Here is an 18,615-nt window from a genome sequence, read left to right as displayed (position 1 = left end):
TAGGGTCTAAATCGAAGGAGCAAATACAAACGTTGTAAAATAAACTTATCCTGCGTACCACAGAAGTAAGTGGTGCAGACCTTACTGCTACAATGTATATGAAAAGTTACATTAGATAGAGTAACTGCAGGAAATGTGGGTTAAAAAATGGGAGAGGAAGGAGCAATGAAATGTGGTTTTGGGAGGAAACAGGTGAGAAAGAGACATAATACTGAAGCCAATAGTGCCAGACAAAGAGGAGGACATATAGGCTTGAGAGGAATATGACAAGAAAAAGGGGGAATGAAGGACAGAGACAAAGCAAGGAAGATGATAGATGTAAAGAGCGCCAGGGAATCAAAGTGAGAAGACTTCCGTGAGAAAGTCAGATATGTGTGTGGATGTGTGCGAGGAGGAAGCAAAAAAAGGAGTGCTTTTGTGAAATATTCAGTGTGATAGAAGACTTATAGAAGCAAAATCCCCTCCCTGGAGAGAGAAGAGAATGAAAAGGGAGGAGAAGCAGAGAAGAGGAGGAGAAGGGAGCAGTGATTGAAGTTTTGGATAAGAGTCATAAGGCTGGAGACCATTTCAACAGAGAGGTCTATGCTGTGAAGCTTTGTGTAGGACTGTCAGGGCCTCCTCTATTTTTAAACAGTGTGTGGGTATACTGCTCACACCTTATAGCATCCAGTACACCTGTGGCACTTGCTGGAGGTAAGTGTATGTACAAATTTCTACTGGGTTACCATTTTACAAAACCAAGAAAGCAGTCCACATTTATCAAACCAGCTATCTGTCTTCCCACCTGCACTCTTTAAAGTGTTTAGGCAGCTGGCTGAGCTTAGCCAAATGTCTTATAAATGTCTGAATTAAATTTATTATCAATATTTATTTCATTTTATTACTTACTGTTGCTGCTCCTGTAACTATTTTTTTTGTCTATTGTTAAGGTCTGCTATGGGTCTGATTGCCTGTACACACTCATTACGCATTACTGAATTTCAACCTAAGTGCAGTCATTACAACCCAATGGGCGATCATGCTATACTAAAAGGTTGGCCACACCAAAGTTCAGCATAAATAAATGGAATCATTTCACTATAGAGCATTTTGTTGGACCGTGGACATAGATATTGTCAGATTATACAGTTTTTTAAACATTAGAGGGTCAAAACTAAAGCACGTGTTATGCAGATAGGACAGATACAACTACTTTGTTTGAACTAAATTTTCATATAACCCTTCCTTTGGTTTGCAATAATGACATTTAAAGTATAAAGTAACTTCTGTTAAGGGGTTTCCAAACTGTATCATCCAAACATGGGTCTGTTTGTTTCCCCCCCTTCAGACTATCAGACCCTTTGACCTTACATGACGCTGACTAAATGCACTTTACAGTCACTGCCACACATACAAAACTCACATTTCTATACACATCAGCTTACACAAAAAAAGTCGCACACACAGAAAGGCTCTATAAATACAGTGTGGAGGTAATGTTCATCTTGTAAAGTAGGCGTATTAACTGGAACCAGGTCAGAGCAAAGGCAGAGCATGCTCAGCTTTTCTCCTATTTAGCTGCTGTTCTCGCCAGTTTATTTTATTTTTTTCGTCTTGCTGTTGCTTTTCTTTCTTTTTTGGTTTTGATGATGAGGTAGACTTGGAACAGTTATCTCCTGCAGCCTAACACGACCCTGCTCCCCCACTGGCATTTGTTTCTAAACTCAGAACCAAGTCTCTTCAAAAGGCAGGCACCAGACCACCTGTCAGTTTTTGGGAGATGTTGTGAAAGGATTACACATCAAGTATACTGATATATACTGATATATTCTATTACACAGCCACTTGTGTGTGCTTGAATACCCTATAGAAAAGGTACTGACAATGTATAGCAACATTTGGAGGTTAGTCTGGAGGGTAGTGCTGACGAAGGATGTTGCCATTGATGAGTTTGTGCTTCACGAATACCCAGTCTGAAGAGATAGTAGTTCTATTTTGGTCTTTTTTAAAAAATGTGAATTTCAGAAAAACAAACAGCATTTATAGATCCTGTCTGTGGAGTACAAGCTTCGAGTAAATATGTGAAGGAATGAGGAGAGATCTGAAGACTGAGCATATCTATTACCATCAATAACGTTCAAAGTCTGTCTGTCTCTTATGGCTTAATGCATTCAAGCAATCACAGAGGAGCCTCAGTAATGGAGCCGAATAGAGAGCATGAGAGAGTAAGTGAAACAAAGTATAAGCATAGGTAAAAAAATGCGGCCACATTGATTTTTTATTCTGCGAGTCATTCAGAGTGCACTTCAGTCAGGAAATCTGCCTTTGTTTCTAACCACCTCAGTATTAAACTCATCCATCCTGAGAGAGAGAGAGAAATACACAAAGAGAGAAGGAGGGGGGGAGTAAGATGACAGAGAGACTGAGAGAATCATCTTTCACCTGTAGCTAGCAGAGATCTTGGCTTGCATAATGATAAAACCTCCTTTATGACCAGCTGAGCCAATAAATCTGGATCATTTCTGACCCCACCCCGCCCACCTTCGCAGTTGTCTTTGCTGGAGCTGGCGGCGAGTTTCAGCGACTCAGCCCAGGAACTCTTCTGAAATCTTTTTTTTCTGGCTCCTTAAAAATTAAGACTACATTGTCATCTCTCGAATCTATCCATGCATCCAGGGTATGGTGAAAGGAGCAGAGACACTTCCCCTCTGGTACAATGTAAACAGCATTTCAAATGTACAGTACCTTTTTTCCCCCAGTATGTTTAATTGCCTGTATCTGTCTCCCTCTCTACAGCGACCATTCCCTCTGGTGCAAAGTTCCTACCATAATTGTTTTCAATTAAAAAGTACTGTGCTGCAGCTGTCCTTATCGCTTTAGCTATATCGCTATTCGGGGGATCAGCAACCAGAAGATGAGGGGTGGTGGTATTGGCAGCCATCATTATGATCGGATGGGGAGCCACAGTTGAATGACTGATGGAGCTTGTTGGATCTGTCTTTATGACAGCTTGGGGTGTTACATAAAGGGTGATACAGCCAGGGCTGGTGGAGGATGAACAAATGATGGACAAATATAACAGGCAGGCAATAAGTGACAGCTACTTATGATAGATAATTAGTTTGGTCCTTCTATTTTTTTCTCAGACTGTAAAAAGGATTGTCTAGCCTGGTCTAGTGTACCCTTTATGTCATTTTCTGATCTGTGCCCTAGCTACTGTAAGCTGGCCCAGATTCTAGCCCAGTTTTGACACTTTTTTTTTTGCTGAACTCAAAGAAACATTGAGCTTGAAGTGCTCTGGGTTTAAGCTCTGCTCAGTCTGCACCAGCATGAGGAAAACCCCCACCTTAACAGGTGTGGGGACTCGACATGATGTGAAATTGGGCCAGGCTGTGTACGTTGGCTGGTTAGCCTCCAGAGGACAATTTGGAGGAAGGAAAAGCAAGACTGGTTTCATTGTCTCACCTCTTTGTTCCAAAAGGCCACTGCAGTGGTTCACACATTGCAGACTAATGACACAGATAAATAAAGGAAGGGGCAGAAAATGTGACAGGACAGAGAGGGACAGTCTACAAAGGTGATGGAGAGAACTGAAGCATTTATAAAAGCATAAAGAATAAAAGGAGGAATGGGGACATTGAGACAGAGGACACTACACAGGGTCTCATCATGAATGCCACTTTAATGAAGTACTCTTTCTGTCTGTCTATCTCCACCACTCTTCATTGCGTTCTCCTCTTTCCTCTGTCGCCTCCTCTCACCCTCTCTCTCTGTTTCCTACTTCCACTGGAGAGCCATGGGGATAGAGAAACTCATTATTAATTCATTGTTTCTCCCCACATATGTATTTACAAGGCCATGAATACTGATTAATTAAAGTATCCTACAACAAAGTGCAGAAAAACACATCTTCCATCTGTATGATCAAGATGCCTCCTGTCTTTCACCTGTCTTTTGGTACAAACTGATAACAAAATTCAGATTTTATTAGGCTGGCAAGGTCATTTTGAGAAATACTCAAAAGATACAAACTGCACATTAGTATACACCAAATAAAAGTGCTACAACCTTTCAAGTGCCGAGGTGTATTTGATTGCCATTTCTGAAAAAATTCAGAAAACTTGAAAACGACAGTATTTTCACAGCATCACTGTACATTGTGGTTACATTTGTGCACACACAAACTAACACGCATTAGGGTTTGTGAAGAGCCGTCTCAGTCTGGAGTAACGATAATTTTATGAAGATTTCATGAGTTTAATTCCTCCCTTGTAGTGTTATTTTGATAGCTTCCAGCAGCGTCGGTAGAATTTGATTCATTGCTTTAATCAGAGTTTGTGGTTTTGTGGTTTCTCACTTTGGCGCTGGTATTTATTGCTTCACTGCAGCAAGTAAAAAAAAAAAATAAGAAAGAAACACGTTCAGGGTTTACGGTGTTTGTGTGTGTGCGCAAGGTTTTTTTGTGAAAGAGCAAGATGTTCATGAGTATTACACATGTAGTGTAGTTGGCTTGTTTGATCAGATAACAACTGACAATTCACAGTGCATTATATAGGTGTCCATTAGTTATGATTCACTTGTAGTAATAATAATAGTCAAAAGGTTATATGTCACTACTCACATTTGAAATCTGCATCTTAACTAAGGACCCAAAAACATGGGACCACAGACCAATTTTCCAACTAGACTGTTGGAATGATGAAGTACTATACTGCACACATAACCTGGCACTGAAGGATGGGGATATTAGCCTGAAATCTGGACGTATTAGGCGTTGATATCATTGGCTATTATATGGCTTGTAATGGGCTATTGTATGGCATCCTTCTGAAATAAAGAGCTGATGTCAAAAGTGGATGCATGGTTAGTGTGTCAAAGCAACAAGTTACAGTTTAAATATTATCATTATTTTAAACATGAAAGGTAGTTCAATACACTTCAGTAGAGGTGCTTTAGGAGCAGAAATACTGTAGATGCAATGCTGTTACAGTCATTACTGTAAACCATGATCCTTACTTAAACTTAACCAAGTTTAACTATTGTTTAATGTCTCTATTAGAGACTGAATGTAATTTCAAACAGTGGGACAAAGCAAAAGAAAATGGCTTTTGGGGACAAAAGCTTTGCATCCCATCGCAGACTATGTGGTGTTATTTGGATGACCTCTGAGGTGAGAAGATGTACTGAGTAATAAGAAAATGACACCTCCAGCATCATTGCATAAGATGAAGGATACACCTGCGTGTGTCTGAATGTGTTGAAAATGAATCTTACATAAAAATGTAAGATAGAAGCTTTTACTTCCCTCAACTGCTGTTCTGTTTAGCAACATCAACAATGACGTTAATTTACATGTTACTAACAGGATATACATTGACCACATGATAATGATAATCATAAAAATAAGACAGTAGGTTATACATTAGATGGATTTATGGACAGACAGACAGACGGAGAGACGTTGCGAGTTCAGCAGGGACAGGGGGCTCAGCTGGAGGATTCAAGAAGCAGATGAAATGGGAGTGTGAGAGCAGGAAAGCAGAAGATGAGCAAGGAGGGCAGGACATGAGAAACCTCTGGCACCCAACACAGTTGAGGAAAAAAATAAACATATGCTGCATGTGCAGTTTGTCCTGAAGCTCATTCTTATGTAACATAGGTAGCATGTGTGCAGACATAAGCAAGTTTTTGATTTGTTTGTACCAAAGTCTCTGGCAGTCTAACCACTACATTTGTCTATCTGTCCTTCCTCCTCCATCTCATGCCTTTGCTCTAAACTCTGCCAAATTCTTGAGACCAACAGTGTTGTCTCCAAGCCCCACGGGACACACATAAGGATCATTACTGGCCACCAAATATGGTGACAGTGAGCGAACACTGTAGTCAAATTACACCAAGGGTTCGAGAAGTCATCTTGATGGATGGATGCACCTCTTAATCTCCTGCAACCACCATCTGTAACCTATGCTGGCTGCTGGGATGGAAAATCTTGTGGCCATGGTGGTTGCAGATTGCAGCAAAAGCCTGAGACTCTGCTCTCTGTGTGTCTCAAGCAGCAGAATCACAGCGGGGAACATTCGCATTCAACCACACCAGAATCAGAGGGCGTTTACTGCATCCACTGTTATCAGCCATTATGGCATATCATTATATTATAATGGGATATTGATGCCCGCAATGCACCAGCATCTACACAAACCTGGCATTAGGTTTCCTATCGATGAAATCATAAATCTGTAAAATTGCCATTTATCTGCCGGGGGCAGATAATACCGGATATGCTCCTTTCACTCTGCAGCCTTCCAGCAAATCTTTTTATTACATATTACATTTTTTAAAATATGCATTTTCTGTTTTAATAGTATATTTTTTAGATCTATAAACCATGATCCATGACACTAATGTTACTGTTAACACAGTCTGTTGTCATACTTTCTCTGCTTTTCCTCTTTGTATTGGATCAGTGTTATATTAACTTCACCCACCATCCTTGATGAATCAATGTAAGTGACGACAAGCAGTCAAAACTCCCTCTTCCATTTAATGGAATTTCAAATGTGGAAATGTGAAACATTGCTTGACCTTAAGAGTCTGTCAGCAGCATTTTCCGGTGTTTAGTTAATAAATTAATTCTGCATGTTAATTAAATCTGTGTAAAACGAGGAAGTGCGCCAGCTGAATAACCTTCTATTGACGGTTAACTTGTCAAAGTCTGGGGACCAAAAATATTTGTGTAATTGTGGAAAAAGCTTCTCATTCTACAAAGTTCAATCATTCAGGAGAGTTCGTTTAAAAAGGTCACGGTTTAAAATAAAAAAAAAAGAGCTATATTTTATTATAATTTTAGTGCCGTTTAATAGAAACATCAAACAAGTAAATAACCAACCAAGGGCTCCATGAAGATAACACAAACTGCTGGGAGATTTCAGTTTTCTCTCAAATGTTTGGTAACATGTTATATAAGCTATGCATGACCAATCATGCAGATTTGACAAAAAAATCTTATATCCACATTATCGTTTCACCGTACTGTGATTTATCCATTTCTGAGAAAACAGTGCTCGTCACAGGTCAGATCTCAAAAAATGAATCCCAGACTTTCAAAAATCAGCCTGCTGGATGCAGGTTACGACCTCTGTGAGCTGCAGCTTCCAATTTTTCACCAAACAGAAGGTTGGTGACAAAAAAAAAGAAAAAAAGAAGTAAAGTTCATGTGAGTGTATAACACCTGATCACACACATTCTCTGTATCACTGAAAACACCTTTGTTTGATTATGTGTTGGCTTGTCAGTTATCTGGTTTGTCCAGAGAAATCCATGGATGGCTCGAGTTTTGTGTGTGTGTGTGTGTTCCATGAACAGCACAGTAATGAAAAAAATGATTTGAAAGCCTTTTGTCCTTTAGGCTGCAGCCTTTCCACAAACTAAATGAGGTCTCCAGAGATGGGTTGAAAGGCAAAATACAGCAACTTACAGCCAGGTTGGTTTAAAAGACAGTGAGTACAAGGATAGATAGATAGATAGATAGATAGATAGATAGATAGATAGATAGATAGATAGATGGATAGATAGATAGATAGATGCACAGGTAAAACCCAGATTGTCTGATCCAGTTGGAACCAACGGTGCATATTGTGAGGCTGACAGCTCAGCAGACAGGTGTGAACAGTGTGAGATGTGGCACCTGCAATGTTGTCTGATAGAAGGTTGTTTGCACCTTGTTACATAAAACTCAAAGCAAGCTAAATCCACAGGCTAAAAGCGACAGTGCTGGGAAACAACGCTGCAGCTCTCACCTGTCAAATGAAACGAATATGTGAGCAACCACATTTATAGCTCGGCCACCACTTATTTCACCCCCAATTTCTATAGTTCAGCAACTGCTGGTATTCTCTGTGTCTCTCTCTCTGGGGTGCCGTCGCATTGTAGCTTACAGTAGATGTTTTTTTCTCCTCCCTCATTTATCAGATTGCACGCACTCATATAAAACAAGCTAATGAGGCCAGTACGGGGGGTGTACTTCTGCTTTCATTGCAAAAAATGAAATATGAGGTACAGTTCATTATGGCTTTTATAAACATCTGCCATCAATTTGATATGTTTATATAAACTTATTTGCAGCAGTGCCACTAAAGATGACTGTAGCTGCACATTAGCCTCAAACATTTCAGCATTCTCTCTCTCTCTCTCTCTCTCCACATCTGAAATCCTTCAGTTATTTCAAATAGCCTCTTTAAACCTTTAGCACCAGCTTTAATTCAGCTCAAGCCTGCAGTCAATATGCTGACATAGTGTGGAGAGAGCAAAGGGCCCGGCTCTCCTGGACTGTTTAATGCATAATTAACAAGCGAATAACTGGTAAAGCTCAAGCTGGATACAGCTTCACAGTCAGACGGTGAAGTGAGAAGGCGTGAGGAGGAATGCAATGCTTTGCTTTTTTTTTCCTTTTTAAGATAGACTAGTTTGTCTTAAAACTTTGAAGAACTTCTTAAGGGTGAAAAATGTCTGCACTCAGTGGAACAGCTGCAGGATAGTCACATAATTAATCACTTAGAAGCACATAGAAGGTTTAAAATGACAAGTTAAACTTGCAGTTTAGGTGAATTACACCCACATATAACAATAGTAAAAGCTCTGATCTTTTACAGTTTGAACCTTAGCACTCAACACATCATAAAGAAAAACGACCTAACAACTTTTGACCTTATTTTTGGCACATGAAGAAGCCACTAACACTTTTCCGTCTTCTCTGATTGCCGCTTAGAGATGTTCACTGCAGCTGTTTTACGCACGCTGGCTGCACAGCGCGCATCATCAGCATCAGCAACACCACGCCACAAAACAAAAGCGCCTGTTTTATGTCTTCATCGACAGGGCTTTCTGCCGCCATTAGAGATTACACGGAGTTATTGAAGCGAAATGAATTCACTTTTTCCCAGGTTTACTGTGTGTGTCTTACCTTGAGTTGTCGCGGATCTGGAGAAGCGCGGGTGCGTGTCTGTGCAGCCCCGTATCCAACACGGAAAGTCTGGTCCTACTACTTGGTGGGTTACTTATGGAGTCGAAGAGGGGACAGATTGCACTGATAGCGTGTCTTTGTACCAACAGCGTCAGAGAGGTGAAGTAACCGCAGCTCCTGCTCTGGCACGACTGTCTGTTCTTCGATGAGAATTAGTTTGCTTTGGTTCTGACTGCCGCCCTCCCTCCCTCCTACTCACTCACTCACTCACTCACTCAGTGTCTCTCACCCATGAGAAATAATCTTTCGTCTCTCTCTCTCTCCCTGTCTGGTTGTCTTTCTCTCTCTTCCTAGCAGGTGGGCATCTTTGAATAATGTGAGATCATTTTAAAAGGCTGCTGGAGGCCCAAATGTGTGTCCTCCACCCCCACTCCTTACCTTGTACATTTTAATGGTTAAACAAAACTCTCTCTCTCTCTCCCTCTTTCTCTCTCTCTGTGTGTGTGTGTCCATCAGGTTTCTCTGACTGTCCAGTGTATGTGTGCAGGCAGCGGATTGGGAGTGGTCGGGATTAAACCGTGGGATTATACCTCAACATTCATTTCATCTCACACACACTGGAAGTACACTAGTGGACAATGACATCAGCCTTTGGCAGACTCAGTCAAACAGACAGCAGATTCATGTGGGTAGAGATGAAGCGAGAGAGAGAGAGAGAGAGAGAGATGTAAGAAAAGAGGAGAAAAAAAACAGATGAGGAAAAAATGAGAAAATTAAAAGAAGGAAACCTTTTCACCTCTTATACTGATCCAAGGATCAAACGCTTAATGTAAAGCCCGTCAGAGTGGCAGGGCATGTAAGGCAGGAAGGGTCACCAGGGTGAGATATTTCCAATGTGAATGTAGACAATGTGGCTGCATGCAGCCCGGTGTGCGTGTGTATGTGTATGTGTGTGCAGTGGATGCATACACACAGCCAAGTCTGTGTATGTGTGGCCGCATACTGACAGATGGCTACTGTAATGACGCAGGAACTAAATACTGGGTTTCTATGCGTCTGTGAGGTTGCATGTTTGTTAGTGTGTAGAAGAAAAAAAGAGAGAGAGAGAGAGTATCAGAGAGAGAGAAAGTTCAGTTTGATGAAGAGGCAACAGATATCTTTTTTTTCTGTTCTAGCAGCCTTCACACACACACACACACACACACACACACACACACACGCACACACGCTTTTGCCTTTTGGTCCAGGTGCTTGCAGTCTTTTTCAACATTCACAGGAGACCTTGAGACTGCTGCAGCTTCCACTTGCTGATATTACAGTCATACAAAGATGTGTGTGTATGTGTGTGAGAGAGAGATGTGGTGAAAACACACGGAACAAGAAAAAAAAAATCAACGTATACTCTCCTTGGTGAGGACCTCTGGTGGTTCTTCACACACTCTCACAGTAGCCTACATATCATGAGATGCATGTGAGTGGAGACAAGATTGATAAACAAAATCGAGCTGATATAAGCTTTACAATTATATGGGAGGGCAGGGCTGTATTGCATTATAATGAATGGTGATGACTAGTTTTGCATCTGCCCCATGGGTATAGTATGTGAGAATGGTAGAAGGACTGTACAGACTTTTTACAAGAAGCTAAATAACTAATATTATGAATGGAAAAAGTGTTCTATTACAAAAAATTAAGTTCCTTAAAACTATTATGCAGGTTTCCAGATCAGGTGCCAATAATTACATCCAGGGTCTGCTGTTCTGATTCCCAGTCCAGAACTAGCTGCCAATCAGATTTAGTCTGGGAGCAGACTGTTTGATGATGCAAAAAAAGAGGTCTGCGAGAACTCCTAAATTTCATCACAGGATCCACAGTTTGGCTACAGTTACAGTAGACATGTTTGGCACAGACAAAAGACATAAGAGAAGTTCATTCCAACTGTAAAGCGTGGTGCTAGAAATGTTCTGGTTTGGAGCTGCTTCACTGCCTCAGGGACAAGGCAGCTTGCAGTGATTGATTTGAGTGAATTCTGAGTCATATCAAAGAGTGCCTGAAGATAATGTGAGGCAATCTGTCTAAAAATGGGAGTTGAACCAAAGGTGGGCTTTTCAACAGGATACAGGCAAAGTGGAGGGTTTATAGCATGGCCTTATCAAAGCCCAGATTTGAAATGCAAAGAAAACCATAAAACATCCTGCAAATTATGAAATACTGTGTGAAGAACTGATCAAAAATATAAAAAAATAAAATCAGCAGGCTGGTGAGGCTGAGGGATAATCATGCAAAAAGAAGAAATTCTATCTGCAATGGAGCACAATACAACCCTCTGAGGCCAAAGGTGTGCTTACTTCTCCCACAGAAAAGTACAGAAAACTACTTCCACTCCTTTCAGACTCATGACTGCAGATTCAGCACTTAAATATATGTATTTACATAGCCATCAAATAGCTGATATACTCGTCCCCACAGCTGACGCCTCTGTAGGATCTGATGGATGGCCATGGGAACATCAGTGTAGGATTTCCAAATGGTGTGATATGACCATTGTGGTTTATTGTGAATCATCACTGTGAGTCATGGTAATAATAAACACTGACCTTCACCTCCACTACAACGGACAGCGCTAACATTTTTAAAAGACCTTACACTACTACTGGACAACGCTGGCCAGGTCAGTCAAATTGTGCTATTAAAGCAAACAAGTAACCACTGTAGCTCCGTTAAAAGCGAAATGCATCAAGGCTTTGAGGATGCTGAGTAAACACTGCCTTGCCAAATGTGCCATTCGGAGCCGGCAGGCTTCAAGGCCAGCAGCCATGTAGAAGGAGAGCTCAGTGCTCTGGCTCTCCTTCACTCACTTTGTCACATTCAGCGTCCCCTCTCTCTCTTTCCAATCACTGTTTTATCTTCATTCCTTTGCTTTTCTTTGCTCTCCCTTTCTGCCACACTTGGCTTAAACTCACAGATTGTGTGTGTGTGTGCTTGCAAGTGTTTGAGTTTAACAGCTATAATAGAGCTCTCTGGCTAAGGTTGAGAAACAACTGATGTTTTTCTTTTTCTTTTTTTAATAATTATCATTCGGACTTGAATACGATAACTGCGTGTGCGTGCATGCATGTTCGTCTTATTGAGCTAGCCTGGCACCCACTCAGTTGTCTTAACTCCCTGATTTCAATGCTTCTAATTGTTGTGCACACATAGAGTACATGGATTTACATGCAAATTTTCTCCTTACAGGCTTAATTTAGAATTAAATCCCTAACAGCCTGCAATCTACCCTTTCAAATTTGGCATCAAGTAATATAATGCTATTAAGGCTGTGACCATCCACTGCTTGCACTCCCTTATACCACATTGTGGGAGAATAGCATGTACACACACACATACACGCAGATGCTCTCACTCACCATGTGTTTTACTGGATTGTCTCCCACTTCCTTTTGTCGGAAGCTTACCCTCCCTTTCTCCCTTCGCCATCCTGTTCACCCCCTTTATCCTTTTTCATCTTGCCGGCCCTCTCCTCCCTCGTTCTGTCACTCATCCACACCCCTCACTTGGTCACTCTGTTCTCTATTTATTCTTCACCACTGCCTTAGCTTTTTATTTCTCCCCTCACACCTTTTTTTCCCCAACTGTTGATAATTCTTTTATCCCTTCTTCTCTTTTTTTGTTGCCTTCCACTGGTCCTCCTTGTTGGGCTGCAGGCCAGTGTGGGTCAGAGACAGGTTGTAATTACATTACTCCTCCTCTTCTGACAGCTACAGTGAAGCACTGAAGGCAGAAAGAGTTCCAGAAAAATGTGAGAAAGAAACAAGATGCACAGACAGATTATTTATTCCAGCAATCTAGGCTAAACTAAACCTTCTGATCCATTTTTTTTCTTACCACTAATGAGCAAAAAAATCTGTTCACGTTCATGCGCAATCCAATTCCGAGCACTGTCGCTCACTTAAGTTCCTGTCTATTTCATCCACTGATTACGTTTGCACACTCTGACGTCCGGAGATAAATAATACAGTAATCGAGAATGATTCTTTCCACATGCTTAATGTAGCATACGAGAGCTGGCCTTAATTGGTGCAGCTATATTTGAGTTGTAATGTAGGGCGGGCATTGCCTCCTTGACTTCAACACTGGGTTGAGACAAATTTACATATCTTTAAAAATCAATAGGAGCTGACAGAATTTCACCAGACGATGGAATTAGCACAAAAAGAGAAAAAACCACAAAGCATATCTGAATTTAATGTGTCCTTTAGTTCAAACCCGGGTCATATTGCATTTTTTTTTATTTCAGTCTCTCTTTCACGGTGGCATCCTAAATGGCAGGAGAGCTCATTAGTTAAAGGTTGTAACAGGCTGGAACAGGGATTGTTTGAACATCTTCAGTCGGATGCATCTGTGTGAACAGTGTTTTTAATTACCCAAAGTAAGGAGATGGTTTCAGTGTTGGCCATAGGCCAGGTTCCAGATGCTATTCTTATCCTGGGTGATCGATGATATTTCTTCAGCTGTGTGCAGACAAGGGTCACCAATTACGTGGAGTCAACAACCTTTATATCCCAGCGGTTTCTAGTAAATAAGCGGTTTTCTTTCCCCACACACGAATATAAGTGAGTCATCTCGCAAACATGCAGCCATGCTGTGAATTAATTGCTGCAGAAACATGAACTCTAGTTGTGTTTGTTTTTCAAGTAAATACATGTGATTATGAATAGTAGTAAACAAATGAGCAAAAAGACCAGTTGCAAGCCAGGAGGAAAGTGCAAGAGGAATAAATCAGAAATAAAAAGCTAAATGTGACACTAAGGAAATGTCTGTGCGCACAGATTTGAAATAAGATACTAAATTAAAGGGAAATTTATGTAAAATTTTTGGCAGTCCTCACACTCATGAAGGAAGGAAAGGAGTAAAAATAAGGAAGGAGGAAGTGAAGCTACTGTACATGTTACTGGTAAGCCCTCTTCTTCAACTAGGTTGATTATTTTCGGCACTGTGAGATTGATTTTGAGGCCCTATGGGGGCCTTGCGGGTCTGTGTGAGTGAAAGTGAAGGTGTGCACAGACCGAAAAAAGGAGACAGAATAAAAGTTAGGACAGGGAAGATCACAAGGCAGAGGGAGGGGTACGAGACGTGAGGCGTGAAGAAGAGAGGTGGTCTCCAGATTCCTGAGGTTATTAATAAGTGTGTGTCTTCAAGGACACCAATGATGATGTGGGTCAAACTATTTCCTCTTCCTCCTGAGGTGTGCCAAGGTTAGCCCCAGAAATATCGCATTGTCTCTCTCTCTCTCTCTCTCTCTCTGTTTTTTCAAGGTGAATAACAGATCATGTTTTTTTAAATTTTCATAAAACACTGGCAGGTTTAGAGTCACCTTTCTCCGCCATATTGGCTGAGTAAGAAAATGTGGACAAAAAAAACAGAAAACTGACTTTTCACTCGCTCACAAATTGATACAATAAAAAGATCAACAGGGACTATGATATTGTGTTTGTCTGCCATCTAGAGGTCAAATGAAGTCACAGCACATACTCCACCAAACCCACAAAAACATCCATTAAAAAGCATCTATGTGTAGTCCATCTGTTTGAATTGTTTTGTTTTGTTTTTAAGTACATTTTGTAGATTTAAATGAGAATTAAAACATATATACTTCACAGCATGCGACAGAGTGGTCACATTTCTATTAAGGTAGTTAAATTAGTTTTAAAAACATATATAAAAAGTTTTTTCCTGTGAGGCATGCCCTCAGTTTTTATGCTTTAATCAACATAACTAAATAATACTGACCTTGCTGCGACCCACTTTGCAACCATCACTCAGAGCGCTTTCACCTACGTGACCATACTTATGCTAACTGTCATCTTACTTCATGATGTGGGCGGAAGCTCATTGTAGAGGTCACATGCTGAGTGTTCGTCACTCCACCAATCACCTCGGGGAAGGTCTGAGACAAGAGCCAATCATCACCCCTGCAGGGTGTCACCTGACTCAGGTGAGCGAGTGAACAGAAAGAATGGGTCCGTCGGCAGGTCGTTGCAGGAGAAACTGGCAGGTGCAGCTCTCCAGCGCCCCAAGGTGGATGTGACGCCGACCGACTTGGAATCGCTCGCGGCTGGCAGATGAGTGCGATGTATGAGGTGGGGCACAGCTCCAGAACCCAATTCAGACTACTCTCCACCCACTTTTACTTTATTAATTTAGTAAATATGCAGCATGCATAACAGTACAACAGAAGCAGCCACAAAAGAATACAAAAATATTTAAAAAAAAAAAAACACAGAACAAAGCTTAAAAAAAGAAAAAAAAATCTAACTTTGTCATGTGAATGCACCACATTTACTCATTAATCCAGTTTACTGCAAAGCATTGTGGTCCTGGTATTATGAAGGCCCAATCAAAGCAGAATTGATGTCACACCATGGTCAGATGCTTCAGTGTTGATGGTGAGAGACTAATACATTGCGATTTGGTACTAAAGTTTAGTTTGACTCAAACACGACCTGGTTAGAGTTTAGTAGACAAAGGTTAAAGATCACTGTGACCTCATCTCAGCCATATTTTGTGACCAAATTTTCAGGATTGTCAACATTTAGACACTTTAGAGCCCTGAAAGATCTTTAATGGATCGTCAACTGTAAAATGACATCTAATGAAATAGAGCCATCTACAGTTAAAGGATTTCTTTAAAATGCTTGTTAGCTATAGTGACCTGCTCATGTTCCCGTGTGACCCGGTTTTCAGGGCTTTATCGGTCTGTGTGTAGAGTTACCCAGATGATCTGATACAGAGTGCCACAGAATTAAAACCGCCAACATCATTTGCAGATGTCATGATGAAAATGAAGTCAATGAGCAGGTTGAACAGAAGGGCAGCCCAGAGAGCTGTCCCACAAGTTGGCCTCTGTCAAAATGGGTTATGTTCTAATCACAGCATAACAACACTGCCTCTCATTTCATCCAACAAGCAGCTACAGTATAAATCTTATCTTATCATATACATCTTCCTTTTTTCTTAAATATAAAAAATAATATATATATATATATATATAAATATGATTTCATATTATCATGCAACTCTTTGGGGATAAATAACTGACTGCTCCCCCACCCTAACCCCAAAATAAAGCTGGATGTGTGTCAGGACAGATAATTGGTGAACTGTTCACGACCCAGTTTGTTGTAATTATCTGATGGCTTTGTTACATAACACTGACCCATCATGATGAATGTGGAGCAAAACCCGACCAGGTCAGAAAGAAAAAAATCAGATTAAATTCTAATGCTGTGTATGAGCACACTAATTAAAATAAGCATGTATTTTTAAAGCAAATCATATATTAAATATATCCTATATTTATGCAGATTTACATACTACATGACAGTAATTTGTGACATATTATTACAAAAAAACTGCATTATTGTATTATGCATAAGTGAATCTGACACTTTAAATATTAGGAATTATTGACACATGGAGCTGAAAAGTAACCAGTTGTACCTCACAGTTCCTGAGACAGAGAAGATTTTAAAAACATTTATCCATAATGTCTTAGGTGTTCAGTGCCAACTTTGTGGGTAGAAACAATATATCCGCAGACACATGGCCACTTCTATCAGGAACAGATGGGAATTATGGGAGCATTAAATAGCTTAGATAAGAAGGCTACCTTTTTACTCAGGGGTATCCCAAGGGCAGTCCCTGTCCTTTGTTCCTTCATTTATTTTTATAAATTTGATTCCTTTTCAAATTTGGTCAGTCGATTAATTGATACACTTCTAATTAAGCTGCACAAATGAACATCATGAGTGCCTAGCAATGTATAAATGTGATACAAAACAGGACTTAAATCAGCCATTTTTAAAAGAGGTCTTGCTTCAAGGAATGTTGTTGTCATTGATCTTCTCGTGGCCTAAAACGTGTCCAGTCAACCACATGGATCAGTGTTTACCGGCCACACATGTTTGAAGGTCGGGGCCGGACTTGTGTAACTCATTGTTTGTGTTTATGTTTTGCACAGATGTTGTTAGGCAGCATTCTAGACATACAGTGTCAGTAGTATGACACCGGCCCATATTCATTCAGTGTGACCTGTGACAAAAAATAAAAAGAACACATTCATGAACACACACACACACAGGCGTTGTAGAAGAGCTGACGTATTGTGTTGATATTGTACACTGAGGCATTTAAGTGTGGATGGAGTCACCATAAAAGAGGATGGGCATCCTGGATATTTTCAGGTATTCAGAGAGGAGCGGAAGAGGGAGAAGGGAATACAGAGTAAGGAATACCTCTGATCAATATGTTGTCTTATCTTTTTTCTTTACAGAGGAACATTGTTACAAATAGCTCTCTGCATTTAGATTGATGTTTTTTTAACTGTCTGTTTGTGTGTCTGCACTTTTAGCATGCCTTTGTTTATGTTGAAATACTCGCTGCTGTGTGCGTTGATGGTCGGGACAGTGCATGCCTGCATGCCGAAGAATCATACCTTCTGGCTTGAGAGGCAAGGCTGTGGGCAGTGTGTGGCTATCAACACCACCATCTGCAGCGGCTATTGTTACACGCAGGTGACAACCACTACCGCTTTTCATTGATACTCTGAGCATGATTTAAAGATGTAGCGTTCACAAAGGACGCGATCAGGAGGTAAAACATCAGTCTCTGATGCTCTTTCCTTTCATCTAGGACACCAACTTAAAGGGGCGCTTCGGGAGGAGTTTCATGATCCAGCGTAGCTGTGTGCCTCTCTCCCTGGTATACAGAGCCGTCCACATTCCCGGCTGCCCTCAGGATGTCAACTCACAGCTGTACTATCCTGTTGCCCAGTGTTGCAGCTGTAGGCGCTGTGACACACACACCCATCATTGTGTCCACCCCAGCAGAATCTCTTATAACCAATGCCCTGTGACACTTGGCAGTGTGAAGAACCAGCCTGTTTTTAAAATGATGACAGGTTAATTCAGGCTATGACCCGGCATGGAAAGAGATACCAGCTATCAACCAGAGAGACCAGCAGTGTGTCTGCTTACTGGTGTTATTGTAGTTACAATGCCTCTGTATGTCAGCTGTTGCTGTTGGAAATTTCAAGTGAAATGGAAAAAATGACTGTATGATTCCTGCATTCCCATAAAATAAAGTCTCATTTCAGCACTAATGAAGAGAATTGATAGAATGATATATCTCATTTGTGTGGAGGTGTTTCTGCAGAATGTTACACACTGACCTGCACACAGTATATAAACTAATGATGGCCGCTAAACACTTGCTGTAAAAATGAAGGTGTCCATAGATGGGCTGGGTTACAGCTGAGCAAAGAGAAATAAGTTAAAATGTTGCATCATGCTTTAGAGACAGGTTCTCTGACAGCCTCCAGTCCTGGATTTGCTTAGACGAGTTGGGCCCGCCCACTTAGATACATTTGATTGGCTAAGAAGAAGTCAGGTCTGAGTGCACCTTGTAGTCTTTCCCCCCTATTTTACCATCCATTCATTTAGTCCTGCAGCAGTTGACGCAGGGGAAACTTTCTCCACAGCAGCGTTAGAGAAAAGGCTTCATTGTGAGGTGGGTTGTGCATGCTTCTTCAGACACTTCCAGAAATACTTGTCACACCTTACTGTCTGTTGTTGTAATGTAACGTAATGTTTAGTTTTAACTTAATGTATGTTTTACAG

At 40.9% G+C, this 18,615-nt stretch overlaps 1 protein-coding gene across 1 annotated transcript in view; it reads right to left on the bottom strand.

Moving 5' to 3' along the window:
- camkvl (CaM kinase-like vesicle-associated, like) overlaps positions 1-8,985 on the bottom strand; it is a 29,213-nt gene extending 20,228 nt beyond the window's left edge. The window contains exon 1 of the mRNA XM_028410276.1: positions 8,939-8,985. The gene's annotated coding sequence lies outside the window, so the exon portion shown is untranslated. The remainder of the gene's footprint in view (positions 1-8,938) is intronic.
- Positions 8,986-18,615: the final 9,630 nt, after the last annotated feature.

This window comes from Parambassis ranga, chromosome 7 (genome assembly GCF_900634625.1).
Source record: "Parambassis ranga chromosome 7, fParRan2.1, whole genome shotgun sequence".
Classification (NCBI taxonomy): domain Eukaryota; kingdom Metazoa; phylum Chordata; class Actinopteri; family Ambassidae; genus Parambassis; species Parambassis ranga.
Note: the sequence above shows the minus strand (reverse complement) of the source record. Positions and strands in the feature narration are given on the sequence as shown.